The 11469-nt window shown below is 40.3% G+C and overlaps 1 long non-coding RNA gene across 1 annotated transcript; it reads left to right on the top strand.

Annotated features, from left to right (window-relative positions):
- Positions 1–1735: 1735 nt before the first annotated feature.
- On the top strand, positions 1736–3125 carry LOC125292785. The gene is made up of 4 exons (XR_007193280.1): positions 1736–2067; positions 2179–2317; positions 2561–2615; positions 2724–3125. It is a non-coding gene; the product is annotated as an uncharacterized LOC125292785 (long non-coding RNA).
- The last annotated feature ends 8344 nt before the right edge of the window (positions 3126–11469 follow it).

Below are 11469 nucleotides of genomic sequence, written 5' to 3'. Positions count from 1 at the left end.
ACGCCAGCTGATCCATTACATTTTTCGGCTAACTCCAACTAGGCCTGCTCCTTCTCTGTAGTCGCGCTGTCCGTTTTGTTTGTTTTCTATCACTGCCCCAAACTCTTCCATTAGTTCAATGAGCAAATTTTTTTCAAAAGTGGAAAAATTGGATCCTCTCTGTCGTCGCATAGTGTAGGCTATATCGTGTGCTAGTCTACGGCTACGTTACAGTAACGAAAGATTATAGAGTGCTACTAGTAATGGTAACTTTATTGATACAATGAACAGCCGCGAAACATTTGTTTAAAAAGTAGCTAATAGGCTATTAAAAATCTGTAGCTAATAGGCTATTAAAAATCTATGGTTTAGGCTACAGCTATCATTTGGTATCATTGAACATCGTGATTTGTTTACATCTTGTCAGAATCCATCATGGCGGACAATGAATATAAATTAATATTATGTTCATCTTTGTTTAAACTGGTTTTACTAATCCAGGGTTAAAATTAAGATGCGCAACGTGTCTCTGGTTAAATAAACTCCTAATTAGGGCCCGAGCACCGAAGGGCGCAAGGCCCTATTGTTTTTGTAAGGATTATTATTTATTATAATTTTAACTTTGTCTCAGAGCGTTTTCCTTTTTTGAGGTGGTTAAGATGGGTGAAAAGTCTTGAAATTTGGCACACACATCAGGTGTCACGCAAAGCAGTTAGGTACAAGAGCTTGGCCCCGGGTGTGGCCCAGGGACTCAGTAGCGCCCCCTTAGGTGATTGAGGCAGTTGTTGGCACATCAAGCTAGACGCTGGGCCTGACGCATCAAATTTGGTAGGTGTGTGTATCTCCCCAAGATGAACAACTTTCGGATGTACAATGCATTAGCCACGCCCAACAGGAAGTGAGGTATTTGGTATTTTGTGCGGACTAAAGTCCCGCACAGTCGGCCCAATCCTGGCTGAGTGCTGCCACTGTCGGTGGAGTTTCAGGTCGGCTGAGGCACTGTCCCCTTGAATGGACCGACACTGACACGCAGTAGTTGGGCTGATTACTGAGTGTCTTATTTGGCCCGATTGGGGTTTGATGGGCTACTGCCAGTTTTCGAATCAATCTCGGCAGACGGATTTCATACAGTGTGTGGCCCGATACTTCAGGAACGAACAATGATCAGTATCGCGGCTGTTGGCGGCAAAAATTAAACATTTAGCGACAGCCGGACGCTAAACGTACATGGCCCAATTCTGTAAAGTGACTGTCGGCCCATTACATGTGGAAGAGCCACGAGCAGAGCAACTGTTCGGTTTGAAACCAGGACGGCGCGAAACTGTCTCGTTTTGGACACTGCCTGTGGTAAGTAACATGCAACTTTACCTTTACCTGTTATTGCATGTAAATCACTATGAATGTACGTAGGCTTATTATTGCAGACAAAGTTTATCAAGTAGCATAACAAGAATGGGTGTTTCAATCTAACCCCCTTGACGATGACGAAGCTACCGGTAACATAACGTTATGATTTCTTAGCCTACTTTGTTGGCCTAATTACCGTTAATGTCAGTGTTGGTGGTTAGTCAAAAACGTTCAGTGCTGTAACGTTAGCTATACTTGCATAATTATGTGGTTTTCAAAGAAAAGTGGGATCTAATCATTTTAGAAATGGCTTAACCGTTAACCAGTATTGCATGACTTAGAATATAGCGATTGGTAATGGTAATGGGCATTTCATCGTTATCTATCCAACTTCATGCACTAGGCAGGCAGGACTGAGACTGTATGCCTTAAGAGAGTGTGAGTGTGTGTGTGAGAGAGAGAGAGATGGTTGCAGGGTGGGTCCTGTCCTGGTCATGTAAAGCTCATCAAAATCTGTCATTCTGTATTTTGTACTGAGGGGTTGTTTATGATCATGTAATCATTTTGAACACATATACTTCCATTAACCTAACGTTACTGTGACTTTTTTTAAATGTACACCTCAGAATCCAGGCCACACTGACCAGAGACCTGCACTCCTTTGGATGAAGAAGGCTACCCGTGTTTACATGTCTGAACCATTTCTTGTGTTGGAAAAACAGGAGACCTGAAGAGTTCTTGGTAAGTTGTACATTGATTTAATAGAATAAGTAATACGTTTTTGTTTAGATGAGCCAAATCATAGGAATCAGCTTTCATCTAGGCCTGTGTTTTGTGATGTGTCGTTTTTAGATGCTTTTGGTTTGCCTCATCCATTATGTCAGCAAAGAACAGGAGTGGGCAGGAAACATGCGCTGTTGAAAACATGGCCAACCAACTGGAGCACCCACAAGGCTCTTGTGAAGGAAGTCCACAAGCCTTTGTGCTTCAGGTCTGTATGTGTTGACAAATATGTCTTGCTCTTGGTGATTGTTAAAGGCTAATATATTACCAATGACAATCACACAATGTCTTGTTTGCCCAAAATAACTACCAGGGAGGTGTTACCAAGACAGCTGCAGAGTGGCAAGACTGGGCTTTAGTAATATTTTGTCAGACAGTAAAGGATAAATAGTTTAATGATTTTTTTCATTTCTTTTGAAATGACATGCTGTCCATGCATCTCAAATTGAAGGATGGATGGAAAGAACTCTTTGATCAACCCCCAAAGAGAGCTGAGGTGGCTATCTGTAAGTATATTTGAGTGGACAAACAGAACTTCTCTGACAGATGACATGTTGAAATCTTGCTTTAGACCTCATAATGATCTTATAATATTCTTTTATACCTAAATGCAGTTTGGAGACACCCCCGGCTGGTAGTGCTGCTGAAACTGGTGGAGGCAACAATGAAGCGGCAACAGGTGGCAAAGGTTGCTGCTATTGAAAAATACTTTGAGAGTGAGTGTGTGTGCATGTATGTAGCTGGGTAGGTCATGGTACATGGTACAAAAATACAGAATTTAAAGCACTAGCACAACACTTAACTCACAACCCACAACTACTGACAATGGAATTACTCTTTTAGAGTGAGGGAGAGAGATAGAATATTTCTGTAAATGTTTAATGTTAATTTAGAATAATTTATTTCTTTGAATCATTATACAGTTTTAAAATGTTTAATTGTTTGTGTTTTTGTATATGAAAGATGTCGATTGTTGTAGATAAAAGTAGCTTGTATATTTTAACTTGTTTAATTTCTAAAGTGTATACTGTATATGTAAAAGCTTGTATAATTTTTAAATGTTTGTTTTATTTGCAAGGTTGTGTTTGTTAAACTTGTTAATAAAAGTAGCTTGTGCTTTTAATTACTAGTTCTGGATTTGTGTTTATTTTCAAGTACTTTTGGTAGTTAATGGGCATGTGGCCCTCGGGACCCAACCGACATTCAGCCAACACTCAGTCAGATCAGTTTTATAGTGTGTGGGCCAGTACAGGCCCAGAGGCCCAGCCGACACTCAGCCAACACTCAGTTATATAGTGTGTGGGCCAGACCTGGGCCAACAGAATGCATGACAGTCATTTCACAGTGTGTGGGCCACACCTGGGCCAACAGAAACAATAAGAGTCATTTCACAGTGTGTGGGACACACCTGGGCCAACAGTTCCAATAAGAGTCATTTTACAGTGTGTGGGCCAGACCTGGGCCAACAGAAACAATGAGAGTAATTTTGCAGTGTGTGGGCCATATCTGGGCCAGAGGAAATTGTGGTTGGTATATAGTTTTAAATACACACACCAAATTTGGGTGATGTATGTAACTCCCAAAAACAAACAACGTTTGTATTAACATGCCATTAGCCACGGCCACAGCACGGCCACAGGAAGTGAGGTAATTGAGATTTTGTGTGTTGTGGACATGATCAATTTTAACATACTCCTCCTAGACGGTTGATCCGATTCATGTCAAAGTTGGTATACATGACGCCGAGATGTTCCTGATTATAAATGGTGAAGCTTTTTTTTGATATGTTGTAATTTGACGAAATGGCGAAATTATTAATTTTAATACCGTTCCACACAAACAATAAATGTGACATAATTCACCATGCATGGCTTGAAATGTTTTAAATTTCACAGGTCTTTGAATACCATGGAAGTGATGATATTCACATGCCCATAATGCATATTTGGCATAGCGCCACCACCTGGCAACAGAAAGAATGGCAATTACACTGATGTCTTATGATCAATTTTAACATACTCCTCCTAGACGGTTTGTCAGATTCATGTGAAATTTGGCAAATATGATGCCAAGATGTTGCTGATGTTAAATTGTGAAGGGATTTTTGATATGTTGTAATATGTCATGATTTTAATATCTTACCATATAAACAGGAAATGTGTCATAAAGTCACAGTGCATTGAATGAATGGTCTGAAACTTCTCAGGTTAATAGATATTATGATTGATGATATTGAGACACCCAATGGGCCTGCCTGGCATAGCGCCACCACCTGGCCAAGTAGGAAATGTGCCAGAAATGGACAATGTCTTGAGTGATTGATCTGAAACTTTATGAAATATTGGATATCATTATTGTGACTATATTCACACATATAATTCACATGCCTAGCATAGCGCCACCATCTGGCCAAACAGGAAATATGCCAGAAATGTTCAATGCTTTGAATGAATGGTCTGAAACTTCTCAGGTTAATAGATATTATAATTATGATGATATCCAGAGATCCTATGGGCCTGCCTGGCATAGCTCCACCACCTGGCCAAGCAGGAAAATGTGCCAGAAATTGGTAATGCCTATATTGGTTGATCTGAAACTTTGCAAAATATTGGATATCATTATTGTGATGATATTCACATGTCTAATTCAAAAACCTAATATAGCGCCACCATCTGGCCAAAAAGTGTATCAATAAGTGTATGTTCTTTGCTTAAAATGAATAATCTGAAATTTCTCAGGTTAATTTATATTATGATTATGATGACACACAATGGACCTGCCTTGCATTGCGCCCCCACCTGGCCAGGCAAGTAAATGTGCCAGAAAAAAAACATGCAAAAACAAATACCACACACATCAAATATGTACATTTTACAAATGCACCACGTCGGTGATGTGTTGGATTCTGAAATGTCACGGGTTGCGCCCCGCAGGTGCTCGGGCCCGTCATTGCCGCTTGCGGCTATATTTAAATTTAGATTTACTAAACCTAGTTTAGGCCTAAACTAGGATTAATTTAAACCACGTTGGTGCAACTCGCACTGAAAGTTAATATTTACACCACGGGTCTCACGTCGCTCTCAAGCTCAGTCGCTTGCTGCCCTCTTTTGAGCTTGCGAGAGGCTGAAGCGGTCATAGCCTACACATTTGCACAGTTGTTGCCGCAACGCAGCCTACTAGAAAAGTAAATAATGCTTTAATGAAAAGTAAATAATGCTTAATTAAATAAAGGCATGTGCTTACACAGCCTATAAGTAAATAAAAGAGCCCGGTCATAATTTGAGGATTTACAGTAGATGAGTATAGGCCTAAATAATAGGACTACAGCTAATTTATAACTCAAGCAAATTGTTTTCAATTATAACATATCATTGCACAAATTAAGTTCAACGGTTAGATTTATCTGGACGTGTTTTAGGTTGGCTGCAGCCTGTAAATAGGCTAATGATTTTGAAATTATTTGAAAACGAACTTCTGTGGTCATATGCATTTTACACTATACAAATAAAACTGACTTGACTTGACTTCAACTCGGCCTTCAGTGGTCATGGGACATACGGCTCTGGGACATAGGCTACTGCAGGGTTCGATCATTCGTACAACTGTTACACAGGTGGAACTGGAATGCAGTTGCCTTGACTCCTTCAAACAGATTTATATTTGAATATTGATCAGCGTCTTTGGTTTTAGAGCGTTCCATTCTAGAATTGTAAGGAGCGTTCACAGCAAATATTCTAGAGCGCTATTACGCGCTGTTCTAAAATCTTTTGTTCACACCTATGGTTCACACCTATAAATACAGGCTAGGTTCACACCGACACACTTTTTTCACCCCAAAAATGCGAGTATTGCACCGTAGTGGGTGCGTATGCTAGAATAGATGATCGAGAGAATATTATTGCCAGGAGAAGAGGATTGGGAAAGCAGATAAGGGGAGAGAGAAACAACACATTTAACAGAAAGAAAACACATTGAATTGAGAAAAGCTCTCCATTTCTGATTTTTGGGTAGGCCTAGCTACCACATAGATAGATAGATAGATAGATAGATAGATAGATAGATTACTTTATACATCCTCAAAGGGAAATTATGGTGTTACAGCAGCTGTTGATTGTTGAGCAATTGATAATATTAACATATATAACATATTGTCTTCTGAGAGACAATATGTTATTATCATTAACATATTGTCTCTCAGAATATGAGCTCCTCTGGCACAAAGGGGAATTATTGTAAATACGGTAGTTATGCCAGTGGGCAGGACTGATTTTCTATAACGGTCTTTGTTACAGCGAAGTTGAAGCGATATCCAGCTGAAAACACTCTGTTGTCTGACCAGTAGTTCGTTCAATGGATGTGAGGTTTTATCCATATTCCATAATGTTAAGGAATTTTAGCAACATCCTTCTCCCAACAACCAACTCTAGGGCCTCAAGTATACTTCCAAGCTGAGCCAGCTCTTTAAATCAACTTGTTGAGTTTTTTGGTGTCATTTGTTCTGATACTGGTGCCCCAGCAGATAGCTGCTTTGTTCTTGAAGCATTCCTCTGTGGAATTTCTAGTTAGTGACAATTATGTTTGTTGTGAGGTGTCTGATGTTGCTGACCCCAGGGGGAGGACATTACAAACATGGCTTAGTGCAAGAGGAGAAGGCTACGGGGCTTTGTGTCATCCTTATAATATTAATAAAAACATCTTTAATATTAACCGGTTGGATAGATCACTGCAATGGATGACATCTCCTGATTTGTGTTTGTGTGTGTTGAGGGTATAAGAAGGGGACTTCAACTACAGAGAAATTGGGCTTGTTACTTGACACTACGTGAGGGTAACACATCTCCGGTGCCGTGAATAAAGCTGCAGTCTCACAGACTTAAAGTCTTGGAGCCCTATCGTGCACCGGGCGCAAGTCTTATATCGTATTCATATGTCTAATTTCCCACACGGGATCGAAAGAGTATATATACTTATCGTACACCCAGTCAGTGATGAATTTTTTGCCATTCGTTCCATTTTTATTAAACCTTGTGCCCAGGTGTGTGGCAATTAACAACATAAGGTGTGGTCTGGCGCATGATCCAAAAATGGCTATCTTACACCCTCTAAAAATCATTACACTCCTGAAAAACCTGGTCTATATCGAGATGCGCATGTAAAGCACAACTGAAAACGCACTGTCAGGAGATGTAAGCATCACTTAGCAACCAGTCCCGAACAACTCCTCTGCAGGATAAATATCCTTAGGATTTTTATTCAGTCATTTTAACATTATTAGGGTAAGTGTTGCATTTTTCAGGCTATATTTTCGATTTTGACCCCTTGTCAGTCGATAGTAAATGTCTATGAGTTCAAATAATAGGCGAGTATGTAGGCTCTGCTAGTCACTCACAGGTTTTCATAAAGCAAGCAGCCTACTAGTCGAATTGTGCAGATTCCTTCAGATGCATTGACTGTCAAAATACCGACAGGCTCTTTGATGTTGCTGGGTCTTAAAGGGAATAACAGATGCCATTATCATTGGTTTAAAGGATGTTATGCCCAAAACACACCCATGACTGATTAAGAAACATAAGAAAAACCCTTTTGCGCCCAGCGCCCAGCGTTTGATCACAAAATCCCACTGTTAAATTAGCGAATGTGGACTGGACAACTTTGCGCCTCTGACCAGATTGTTCCAGGTGGCCCCTGGAGTTTTTAGACCACAATTTCCACAGGGGGGCGATGAGAAACCACAAAATTGGAAACACTGTACATGCTGAGTGGAGAATAGGCTACTGTAAAGCTGTTCCCTAGCAACAATATTAAAAGCCCACTGTGACCCCGCCCTATTCAGAGCACTTAAAGTGAAGGATTTTAACCTGGGGCTGTGATTACTTTCTGTCAGGCTTTCTCTTCGTCTTCTGTAGACACCTCCCTCCTAGTAAGAATGGGAAGCATTTGGGGAGAAATTAGTGTCCACTATTGAAATTACCTAAAGCATGACACCTGGGAGAGCATTAACTCCTCCAGCTGTTGACCTCAGCTATTTCTCTGAGAGACTTTTGTCACTCCCCATTTAGTTGGCCATGAAGGATTCTAGCCTGCAGAATATTGATACTGTTATTGCGACTGTTTGTAAGAGAAGCAATTCAATCAATTTCTGTGATTTGGTGGTAAAGTGCCGCCCCAAGGACAAGTGGCCACCCATAGAAAGGTGGTGTTGTTCCTTCTTTATGGCCGACACGGGCATAAAGGACACGGACATGGACCCTTATCAAATGTCTTGGCCCTGAAATACTCTGCTCCCTCATCAACGAGGCACGAGGGATTTTATTTTCAGCTATTGGTCTATAGTTCATGCCTTTACACGTAACACCCATAGGCTCCATCTATGACTCCCCTTATGATATAAAGCAAACAGGGAGATGTGCTTTACTCACAACTGGCTATAATCAGTTGTATATCATGTTTAAAAGAAAAAGCTATCTAAGCATTGGTTCTGTTAGACCTTTTAAACCATTCTGATTTTGAATGGTATACTTCATTAATGATGTGGTGGGGACAGCATAACTTCTGAGATTATGTGAGGTATATGTGAGATATAAATATTGTCATATGTATTGTACAGATTGATTCAATGTCTTTTTGTGTGTCTATAACTCATCTGATGGGTGAAGGTGCTAAAAAAGTGTAAGGTCATAGGTTTGATATCCTGGAAGCACTCATACTGTTAATGTATCTACACAGTCCTGTAAGCTGTATCTGCTTTGTGTGTGTGTGTGTGTGTGTGTGTGTGTGTGTGCATGTGTGCATGCGTGTGTGCGTGCATGCATGCATGCTTGCATGTGTGCGTATGGCTGTGTGTGTGTGTGTCTACAGGTATGTGTGTGTATAGGGTGAGAAATGAAACTTCAAATAGGCTAAGCCATCTGTTCAACCTGCTGTGTAGCACCTATAAGGTGTCTAAGATGAACGACAGATCTGAACACAGTTGTTGGGATATAGGTATAAAGAATGCTTTGTGGCACTTAATGGAAGTGTAGTCGGTAAATTGGTGATTCATGGCAAATATTTGGACATGAAAGCATTCTCCAAGGATTGCCCCCTGTCTCTTCAGCATCAAGCGAGAACACTTATATTACATTTACATTCTGACTTCATGATACAATTGTATTTATATATGCATTTAGTTGATGCTTTTATCCAAAGTGATTTACAGAACAGGGGTACAACGGTGGCAGTCGGGAATCAAACCCATGACTTTCTGGCTTGAGCTGAAAATCAAGCTCCCTAACCTCTTCACCACCATCACCCGTTGTTATCCAAAGCAACAGCACCACCCAGAATGTAAATAGGTTATCTGATTAAACTTGAGAACCTGAGGACTGTTAGCACCTCTGTTGGTTGAGCCTCACAGAATCACACACAGCACATCAGCGACAGGCCATCTCAGCAGAACCACTTTCTGGGTTTACAGCTGTGATAAGCTCTCAGGATGTCCACACACACACACACACACACACAGCGACATTTACTGTTTCCTGATGTAGCATTTCCTGCCCCCAGTGCCAGCTGTGTACTCAGAAATATGGGCTCCTGCATGCAGACGGACAGGAAATCGTTGTTTGGCCTTGTCTCCAGCCAAGCCCACTGGCACCTGTCTCTGCCTAGCAGAGGCTCGTCATCATCTCTCTCGCTCTCGGGCGGTGATTCTATTCTGACCCAAAAGGCATCCCCACAGCTGACCCAGATACACCTTAGATCACATCTGGTCCATGGTCAAAGAAGATGGTCCATGAATCATCTCTTCTGAGTGTGTGAAAGAGTTTCCTGTACATCTATCTTGAAGAGAACAACAGACAGGCATTGTTTACTTGTGACTTTATGACATCTTATTTATGTTTACATCAGTCTGCTATCTTTTATTATCCTGCACCGAATGAACGCAGAGATTGACAATAATAATAATAAGCCCATTGTTCCCATTCATTCAGACAGGGAAAAAAAAGCCAGATGATGCAGAATGGTTGTATATCCACAGTTGTGTCATGTTGTATCTTTTAGTTTTTTTTTTTTTTAAATACCTTATTAAGGTGTACTACATGTGTCTTTATCTCTGACTCAGGTTTGACAGTATCTCAGTGCATTGAACCATGATGACATACAGTAGATGGACATATGATTACAATATTATATGTACATGTCTGCTGCTCCAGGGGGTGCCGCTGGAGTTGTATTGGGAGTATTTGAATTCCCACTGGCATCTTCAGAGATGTCATACAGTGGGGAGAATAAGTATTTGAACCCATGCTAAAGTTGACTAAAAAGAGGAATATAAAATAATCTTTTAGAAATTGATCTTAATGCCTTAATTAAAAAAATATTAAAAATCCAACCCGAAAACCAATTTTAGTGAATGAAGAATGTATCGTAAATAAATAAATGTTCTTCCTTAAAATACAGGGGTAATAAGTATTCAACCCCTATTTTAAATTCCTATAGAGGCAGGCAGATTTTTTTTATTTTGAAAGGCCACTTATTTTATGGATCCAGGATACTATGCATCCTGATAAAGTTCCCTTGGCCTTTGGAATTAAAATATCCCTACATCACCACATACACTTCACCATACCTAGAGATTGGCATGGTGTGTTTTTTTGTTTTGTTTTTTTGTTAAGTCTGTTAGCTGGTTTGATGTTCATTGAGTTCAATGCAAATCGAACCAGCTAATAGGCTAACTGAAAAATGCACCATGCAAATCTCTAGGTATGGTGAAGGGTATGTGGTGATGTGGGGCTATTTTAATTCCAAAGGCCAAGGGGGATGCATAGTATCCTGGATCCATGAAATAAGTGGCCTTTAGCAAAAAGTAGCTCCAGTTTTACTCAAAAAAAGGATCAATGTGATGTTATATTGCACTGGAAATGAAAAAGCTGCACACGTATAGTATTAGATATCATATCATATCATTTTACAGACTCTTTCTATAGACTAGGATGCAGTCCAGATTAATACCTTTGAAGCCTGGGAAAGCCTCTCTTTTAAACACACACCTTTAATTACATAATAAAAAAGCAGTGGGTTTAAACAAACACTTTCATTTTCATATGTGTGCCACTAGAGGAGATAGATAGTACTTGTCTCTTTGTTTTCTTTTGTTGTGTGCGTGTTTCTGTAGGGGTTAAAAACCATTCTAGCAAGAATGATACTTCCTTCCTCTTTGCAAACACACACACACACCTACTCATACACCACACACACACACACACACACACATGGACATATGATACACAAAAAACAGAGTAAACCACTCAGAAGGACACACACACACACACACACACACACATTCTGGGCCATCTCTTCCATAATGGATCAGTGTAA

This window comes from Alosa alosa, chromosome 4 (genome assembly GCF_017589495.1).
Source record: "Alosa alosa isolate M-15738 ecotype Scorff River chromosome 4, AALO_Geno_1.1, whole genome shotgun sequence".
NCBI classification, from domain to species: Eukaryota; Metazoa; Chordata; class Actinopteri; order Clupeiformes; family Clupeidae; genus Alosa; species Alosa alosa.
The sequence above is the reverse complement of the archived record's forward strand: the minus strand, read 5'-3'. Positions and strand labels throughout refer to the sequence as shown.